The following is a 10,239-nucleotide window of genomic DNA, read 5'->3' on the forward strand; positions in this document are numbered from 1 at the left end:
CCTTAGAGAACACAATATTTAATAAGAGCACATGATAAGGAAAAAGTAGATTCAGAAGAAATTAAAAATTAGAGAAGGTGGAAATCAGAGCTGATAGTCAGAAAGAAGATTTCAGAAATTCCAAATTATAGAATTTAGAATCTGAAATCAGAATTGAGTGGTCATTGGGTTACTATTATGGAATGGAGATGCAGGTGACTGTCAGCAAGGAACCCAGAAGTTCTTAATTGGTGAAATAAAGGATTTCAGTAAATGATACATTAGAGTTATGTAGATGTTTTTATATACATTAGGAGTTATAAACAAAACAGAAAATATCTTCATAATTTAGGTGTTCAAGTAAACTCATTTGACTTTTATGTTAAGAACATTAAAGGTCAAGTTCGCCAAATTAAATGTAATTTATTCTTCTATCAAATATTCTTTTGTAGCACATGATTAGAACTATTAGAACATCACTTGATTATTGAATTTCACTGTCTTAGGCTTAACATCAAAACATGTAGCAAATGTTTAAAAATGAGTAAAACAGCTAAACTCTAAAAAACAGATGCAAAATATGTAATATTACTATGTTAACTCTATAACTTCTCCTTTTGGCTTCTAGGCTCCTACTTATATATGAATACTACACATATACATATACACAGCTTTGATGACTGATGAAATAGCATAATTTTGAATTATTTCCCTCTCCCTCCCTTCTTCCTTCTTCTCTCCTCTCTCTCTCTCTCAATCATCAAATTCGAAATGTTACTTAACAAGTTTAAATTAATTATGTGTCCCATACTGAAGACTGGCCTATAATATTATATCTTAAATCACATATTTTAATAAGACTTGAGTGCCTAACTAATAGAATTCTTGCAAAACCTATCAAAGTGTTTCAGAACATATGAAATATATCAATTGGACAGAAACAGTTCTTCATTATGCTTTACACACAATTTTGCTCAACTGCTTATTTTAATTAGAGCAGAACTCTAGCTTCTGCTCATTGGTTTAGCATGAGCAATAAAATGAAGTTTATTTAATTTTCTAAAATAAGTAAAGCAGAGTAAAGTTAATTAAAAGTTAATTACAGAATAATGAATCATCTACCCATGCTGTGCTAGTGTTGCCCAGATGATTAGATGCTGTCCTTCCTGAATACACTTCCATTCCCATAAGCTGGGTATTCCCTTCATTCCATGTAAGGGTTTTCATTTGTGTCCTTTAAAAGTTTATGCTGCCTTTTTCTGAAGGTGTCTTTTTCAGGAAATACACACGTACATAGATGTACCTACACACACCTTCCTAGTTTCTCTCCTTTTATATGCTTTCCTCAGGCATAATTTTCATTTAGACTTCTGATTGCCTTTTAAATTTGACAGAATATCCCTATAAAATTCGTTAGTAATTGTTTCATTTCCCAGCATGGCATGTGTAGTTAACCTTGAAAGACAGATGGGACGTTAACTGTAGTGAACCCAACCTTTGCCAGTATCACAAAGGTCATGGATCTGTTCTCCCTGGTCCTGTGTCTTCAAGTAGAAGGTTTTGTACATATTGGAATTAGAATGCTTTTACTGCTCATTAATTCATCATTAAAATGATGTTAACTAATCATTCTCTATAAGGCTCTGGCGTACAGATTTTCTGGCATGAACTGCTACAGCTGGCTCCCAGCCACTTACACCTTCCTGAAAACAACAGCATTCATGTTTTTGGTAGACTTAAATCTTTTTGTCAAATTTTATTGTAAGTAGTATGTCTTATAAACTTTCACTGGGAATATAATGTGGCTTATACTGAGAGTATCTTAATTTTTATGAATGGATATATATATGGAAACACTTGAATTTCAATTTTGCTGCAGGCTGCTCATAGTATAAGAAATAATGTGCAATGAATATTATGTATACACCTCAATCATGTGTCTTGCATCTTGACATAAATATTAAGGCATTGTAACAAATACTGTTACTTAAAATAGGGAAAGAAGTGAATCAGTGTAACCTGGGATATTTACATTGATTCAATACATTCACTTTAGATATTTTTACTCCTTGACTATGTGTCCAGTCTATGTAAGCAGCTATTAGTTTTGCAAAATCATACGAGATTCAATGGTACAAATGTGATATGAACTAACTACAAACAACTGAATTCCTGAATCCTTCTTTAAAAGTATACAGATCTTCCTTGACTTACAATGAAGTTACATCCCAATAAACCCATCCTAATTCGAAAATACTGTGAAGTCCCAAATGCATTTAATACACCCAACCTACCAAACATCATAGCTTAGCTTAGCCTACCTTTAACATGCTCAGAACAAGTAAGTTAGCCAACAGTTGGGCAAATTCACCTAACAATGCCTATTTTATAATAAAGTTTGAATATCTTGTATCATACCACATTCCACTAGCCCTAGAAAAGATTCAAAATCTGAAAAACTGTTTCTACTGATTTTGTATTGCTTTCACACCATCATCAAGTCAAAAAATCATAAGTCGAACCATGGTTAACTTGGGGACCATCTGTATTCTATATTCTACATCCATAATTTTTCAACCTTCTGCTAAAGGATACATGTAGAGGCATTTATGTTCCCACATGTTGTTAATCAGATGTTAAATAAGAAGGAAATAGATGGAAAAGATCTGAAAATAAAATTTTGAAAGGATCTTTTACACAGGGACTATGAGGAGTTTGGAAGAGAGGGTGCAATCATGTTTTCACAACTTCTTACTTGCTGTCGTGCATTTATCTTCACTATTCTAACACTTTCCCTCATTCTTCTTTTCAGATTTTTTTCCTGCCTTTATATGTTAGTTATGCGTGCAACTTCTTCACTATTATATTCTAATTTTCTGGTTCTCAATTTTCCAAACTTTAATATGATGAGAATAATGGTTCAAAAAAAGAAAACCTTTCAGTTCAGAAATGCTGACTTCTATTTCAACTATCATTTTTAAATGTTGATTCAAAACTTCATATTCAACTCCATCTTGCAAACACGGATCTTGGCTGTTCTTTCCATTTACTTATGAAAAATATGTCATATTAGGAAAGTGCCATTTTGTGAGGGGGGTTGTTCACTATTTTTTTCTTGGCATTACAATTTTTATGGTAATGTTATTTTGATCCATTTGATTCAGATACTTCTCTTTAATAATGTCTGAAATTCTTGGTAGAGAAAAAATAAAAGAATTCAACCCATACCATAAAGTGAATTATGGGTAGTTTACTATAACTGTGCAGAAATAAATTATACGTAATGATGGAAATTCCCTCTTCTAGCTTTTTGGTTACAAAGAGAGATGGTCAAACGGATGCCGAAATGTGACAAGTTTTTATAAACGGCTTCATATTATCTTCATTCCTGGGGAGAGCTAGGTCTCAAAATGTTCCACTCTCCACAGAGACAAGTTTGTGATTAAAAACTCCAATCTTAACAATCAGAAAGCATTTCTATAAGAACACGATAGAAAAAACTGTATGGATTTCAAAGCATTCTACATATATAAGGATCTATTGTTTTTGTATTATTTTTACCTCCTATCATTACTACCAATTTATAGAGTTCAACTTTTATTGTTATGTAATTGCTCCAGTTAATAAATAAGCAAACACCCAGTTGTTATGTCAAGAAAATCCAATTAATTTATAAATTTTATACAAAATATGACTGGCAGGTAGTGACATCATAAAACGTTTAACTTCTCTGCATTGAACCATATGAGTCATCTATTTGGACCATAATAGAGTATACACGTATGTTTGCAAGAATTTTTTATATGCTTAACCAGTTACTTTTAATGTTTTTGAATTCTTATTTATTGAATCAAAAGTTTAAACATTATAAGAAGTGTAAAATTGGCAGCACCATGTGTGGGAACTATGAGAAACCATAGATGAAATAATAATGCAACACGGGCTTATATAAATAATGGGACAGAGTGTGTTTCAAAAATACACGTGTTAAATAAAATGTGTTATTATATTAATAATAATTAAGATGTCCTAGAACAGCGATTTTATACAAATTATTAATCATATAAAGTGAGAAAAACCAGTAAATAACTAAACTCTAAGCCAGCTAGTACAGTAGGGCAGAATGTGCTTCTTTCATGTATATGTAATATAAATGAATAACGGGAAAGCAATGGACATAATATGTTTGTTAACATTTTTACTCTGCTTCACTGAAACTTTCTGCTCAATATGCTATAAGAAAACAAAAATTATGCAAAATTAGTCTCAAATGTCTTTAACTCTGCCAGCTAAATTAACCTCTGAAGGAAAATATAAATTCATAAACCATTGCCAATCTGTGAATGTTGTTTAGGGACTTGTGCAACACAGTAACACACTGAACAGATTGACAATGCAGTCCTTCTCCAACATAGTATTGGGTTGGCCAAAAAGTTCGTTTGGGTTTTTCCATAATGTCTTACGGAAAACCTGAACGAACTTTTTGGCCAACCCAATACTTGCAGAAAGAAAAACGTGCTGGATTCGTTACCTAGTATTGACATTACGGCTTCTAGAACCCAAATAAGAATCTGTGCTGCCTGTTTCAGGCATGATGATCTCCAGTTCTGTTTGAGATAAGAGGGGCATGGCATTAGCACTTCTGCAAGGGAGATGGAAAACCAACGACTCAATTTTAAGAACAGCACGTTGCTACACGTTGGTATATTTTCTGATGGGAAAGGAAAATCAAAAGGAGTCAGTATTGCTAAGAGAGCTCTCTAAAATGGAGCTGGGAGGCCAATGATTAAGTGTAACTTATGCATGTCTCAGCCTGGATGGGATCTGACCTTTTCACTACTTATTGTACTTAAAGAGAGTATCCAGAACATCTGCCAGAAACTCAAGATACTTATGGAACACTTAATCTAAAATAACTCATGATAACCATCCCTTAAGACAAATATTTCTTTTCTTGTGTCAGAGCACAACTTCATGGCTTTTGCCTTTTTAAGCCCCTGACTCCTTCTCCCCAGAACACTCTTGCTGGGGAAGAACAAACCTGTCTTCCAGATTCTAATTCTTAAGACTCCAAATAAACAATTTTCTTACTTGAAGAATTCTGAATTATTTTTTGGTCAACGTTGCAGACAGGAGTTTTTTTTTTTACCTCTTTTATTGATGTATCCCCCCCGTCCTAGAACATTGCCTCATACTTACAGGCATTCAGTAAAACATTTCTGAATGAATGAATGTGAATCATTAAGATATCTCACTGAAGGAGAGAGGAGAAATACTTCTCCTAAAAGAATAAGCATGATGTAAAATGTACCTCTTTCTAACTATTTTGGTCTGAGTACTGCAGCTTGCAGCAAGGTAAGCCAAACTCCTAGGTCATTTCCTTTTATTTCTCTGTATACTTTTTCAAACTTTAAGTATAATTGATTTACAATATTGTGTTAGTTTTAGGTATACAGCACAGTGATTCCGTTTTTTGCAGACTGTATTCCATTATAAGTTATTATAAGATATTGGGTATAATTTCCTGTGCTATACAGTAAATCCTTGTTGCTTATCTATTTCATGTACAGTCGTCTGTATCTGTTAATTCCATACCCCTAATTTTTCCCTCCCCTCTCTCTCTCCCCTTTGGTAACCATATGTTTGTTTTCTATGTCTGAGTCTGATTTTGTTTTCTATATAGATTCATTTGTATTATTTTTCAGAGTCCACATATAAGTGATATCATATAGTATTTGTCTTTTTCTGTCTGACTTATCTCACTGAGCATAATATTCTCTAGATTCATCCACATTGATGCAAATGGAAATATTTCATTCTTTTTGTGGCTGAGTAATATTCCAGTCATAAAATCGTCTGTTGATGGGCACTTAGGTTGCCCCCATGTCTTGGCTATTGTAAACAGTGCTGCTATGAACACTGGGGTGCATGTATATTTTTGAGTTAATGTCTTCGTTTTTTCCAGATATATACCCAGGAGTAGAACTGCAGTATCATATGGTAGTTCTATTTTCAGTTTTCTAAGGAACCTCCAAACTGTTTTCCATAGTGGCTGCACCAATTTTACACTCCCGCCAACAGTGTAGGAGGGTTCCCTTTTCTCCACACCGCCTCTAGCATTTATTATTTGTATACATTTTGAAAATAGCCATTCTGACCAGTGAGAGGTGATATCTCATTGTGGATCTTATTTGCATTTCTCTAATAATCAGTTGTTGTTGAGCATCTTTTCATGTGCCTGTTAGCCATCTGTATGTCTCCTTTAGAAAAATGTCTATTCAAGTCTTCTGCCCATTTTTTGATTGGATTACTTGTTTTTTTGATATTGAGCTGTACGAGCTTTTTCTGTAGTCTCGATATTAACCCCTCATCAGTTGCATCATTTGCAAAAAGTTTCTCCCATTCTATAGGTTGTCTTTTCATTTTGCTGATGGTTTTCATTTGCTGTGCAAAAGCTTTAAAATTTAAATAGGCCCCATTTGTTTATTTTTGCTTTTATTAATTTTTCCTTGGGAGACCGATCTAAGAAAATATTGCTATGATTTACGTCAAAGAGTGTTTCACCTATGTTCTCTTCTAGGAGATTTATGGTTATATGGAACTACAAAAGACTGCAAATTGCCAAGGCAATCCTGAAAAAAAAGAACAAAGCTAGAGGTATAACCCACCCAGACTTCACTACAGTAATCAAAACATCATGGTATTGGTCCAAAAAACAGACACATTGCTCAATGGAACAGAATAGAGAGCCTGGGAAGAAACCCATTCACCTATGGTCAATTAATCTATGACAAAGGAGACATAGTATATGACAAAAAATATACTATGGAGAACAGACAGTCTCTTCAACAAGTGGTGCTGAGAAATCTGGACAGCTACATGTAAAACAATGAAATTAGAACATTCCCTCACACCATATACCAAAATAAACTCAAAATAGTTTAAAGATCTAATTGTAAGACATGACACCATAAAACTCCTAGGCCATTGGTGAGTATATCATTAACTCAGCCAGTTATGTTTCTCTCTATTTGCAGACCTGATCATCGCTTCTGCTACAGTTCCATCTATCCTCACATCAAGAGACTACTCTGGTTGCCAACCAGAGTTTATCTCTCACTTTCGTAACATATAGACAAGGGAAAAGAACACCAGCAGGGAATATAATCCTTCCCCTTTATAAAATTTAACACTAGCTTGTGTTTACCTGGCTAGCCACATCTCACACCTCTCTTTCTATTCCCACACTGCTGGAACAGTGGGGGGGAAGAGAAGAAGCAGACAATTTTAAGCTTAATTTTAATTAAAATGATTAACAAGCCCAAGAATTTCCAAAATAATACTTCAAGGTTTATGCTGACAGATCCATACTGAGGGCAATTAAAGTCGCATAGCCTTCCCTTGCCAAAAAACAAAATCTAGCCAAAGAAATTCTTAAACATTTCTTTTTTCATTCAACTATAAAACTATTTATTGGCTTTAGTTGACCCACAAAAAATATGATCAAATGTGGAAAAGACAGAGTTTACTAGTTTCACAAGCAACTATTCCAACTATCAAACTAGCAGGTTACATGAGTTGGAGATCTTAGCCCTGTTCCATATAACAGATAGATGTCCACATCAAAGATAAAGTCACTGCTCTTGAAACCTTTGGAAAAACTCAGCAGAAACCAAAAGGCAGAATGGCTTTGAGGTTAAATTAGACATCAGACTAAAAAAAAGTGAACCATATCATATGAAAATATATCACCTTCTTTTTGTAAATAATGGATCAAAAATTACTAGATCAAAGAAATTAGACCTATATTTTTAAAAGAGAGACAAAGGACATATATTTCTATTTCTAAAACAGAATACATTCAAATAAAAAATAAATTTAATCTTTTTACCTTGCATTTTTATGTACCAAAATGCAGAATAACCCCCAATATTGAAAGTTACAGAACATAGTCTAATTAAGTCTACACTTTCCATAATTCTTTCACTATGTCAAAACAGTTTTTCTTTATTTGCGAGCCTTATGCAAAACAGTGAACTTCATATGTATACATAGAGCTGATTCACTTCATTGTACAGCAGAAACACAACGTTGTAAAGCAACTATACTCCAATAAAAAAATTAATGCTGTGGAAATAAATGAATCAAACTGGCTTGCCATTTTAAAGACAGAAATGTCAGTCATTTGAGAGGCCGTGTCAAATACTGGTTAAGAATATGGTCATTGGAGACATCTTCCCTGGGTACAAATCCTGCCTCTGCTGAGAGCTCTGTTGACCTTGGGAGAATTACTTAACTTCTCTGTTCCTCAGTATACTCTCTCAAGTGAGGATAACAATAGTACCTAATTCATAGATTTGATTGAAGATTAAGTGAAATAATGCAAAGAAGGCTTGTTATGATATCTAGGAAATAATAACTGTTCAATAAATAAATTTCTGTTTTAGTCAGACTAGGGGAGAAAGGGACAGGGCTCGGCGAATCCTGGAAGTTGCTACAGATTACATTTCCTAACTAAAAGGAGAGGAGGGAGACCCTTGTTTCTATTAAAAGGACGCACAAGAAATAAATACAGAGGTAATCTTAGGCCAACTATTAAATGTTAAGGACCCTAAATTGCCCAGGATCGTGGATGCTCTATGCCACGTACTCCTCCAAACTCTACAGGTCTGTAAGGGTAATGGATTATGGAGTCGAAAGAACAGCATTTTAAAAATTATCCCTTAGCCATTCTTTTATAGGTTTGTAATGTAACGAATCACCTTATCCAAAATTTAGCTCAGGTCAATTTCATATCATCTTTCTAAAACATATACTTTAATTCTATAGTTATGAACAAGGTTTGCAACTAAAATTTTAAAATTGCCTCTGTTTTCTATATGCCTCAGCGTCATATGCATGTCAACTCAGTTATTACAATGACTTAATAGGAAATTTGTATTTAAATCTTATATGCATAAAGGTTTAGAAGTCAACATCGTCTACATGAAGATTTTCTCTTTAGTTTTATCACGTAAATTTAATTATAGAATATACATGATAACTTGACACTAGTTAATCCAGTAAAGTCCATTTTGGTAAGACTCATATAACAGTTCAACAAATACCTCCAAATGTATAAATATTTATGTTCTTATAATTGTGGAAAAGTTAAAAATGCCAAAGTGGCTAAATTATTTTTCATTTAAGACATTTTTAGTTTTTAATTCAAATCGCATTCAAGACATTTTTAGTTTCCAATTTGATATCTCATACTTGGTTACAGATACAAACTTATTTATAGAGACTCAAAGCACACTGTATATTTATAGGTGTTTCTACATATTTAGAATGTATTTAATGAAGGTCAAGAAAAAAACTGCAAATGAGGTTTACGGGATTGTTCTAAAGGTTCATTATTATCATTGTGTGGGAAAGTATAATTTTCTTAAGAGAAATGATGACATATACATAATAAAGTCCCTGTCCGTGTCATGACAGCTCAAGAGCATGCCATCGTTACCACCTATGTCACACTGCAGGTGTGCCTGCTATATGGGTGACAGCTGCTGACTTCTCTGATCAACACATAATTATCTCTGAATAAAAATGCACGTTGAAGTTAGCTGGACATAATGGATTGAAGACCCAGGGCAAAATTATCTTTGTCATGGCACATAGCACCACCTGGGGGTAGGAGAGGGCTAGAGAGAAGTGTTGGCAATGATGCAACCTTGAGAAGCCTGCTGTGGTGTGGGTACTTCTGGGGTGTTCATGTTTATCCTGCTTGTCTTCTTTTGGACAGAAGAGGTCACTCGGTTAATGGTTAGGATGCTCCTGACAGAGAAAGGTTCCCGCTGATCAGCGATATTCTCCACTGATCTAACTGTATATCTCTCCCTCCGCAACTAGTTTCCATTTGCAGAGTCCCCTTCCCCCATAAGATAATAAATATCATATCACAAGGATGGCAGTGCTCCTTCATGGAACACTGACTGTTTATTAGAGGCAAAAAAGTTTAAGAGAAATGCTAACAATGTTCATTAATGGCCCGCATCCAGGTTTAATGAGGCATGTCAATATGCGGACTGGGCAACATCAGTGGCATAATAGTGGTGGTAAATGGGAGTAATTGTATCCAATTGTACGGCACAGCTTCCAGGAATGAGCCCGAACTGCCAACTGACAATGACAGAGCAATTATGGGAAGGCAAGCGAGCTGTGTCAAATTAGCACTTGGTGAGAACTCATTTTTCAGAGATGTGCTTGCTCTACACCACC

General features: G+C 34.3%; 1 protein-coding gene across 16 annotated transcripts in view; it reads right to left on the minus strand.

Moving 5' to 3' along the window:
* LOC307192094 (uncharacterized protein) overlaps nt 1–10,239 on the minus strand; it is an 868,937-nt gene that overhangs the window by 691,560 nt on the left and 167,138 nt on the right. The gene's annotated exons all lie outside the window — the stretch shown is intronic.

The sequence above is a fragment of the Stenella coeruleoalba genome, assembly GCF_951394435.1.
Source record: "Stenella coeruleoalba genome assembly, chromosome: 9".
Lineage (NCBI taxonomy): Eukaryota > Metazoa > Chordata > Mammalia > Artiodactyla > Delphinidae > Stenella > Stenella coeruleoalba.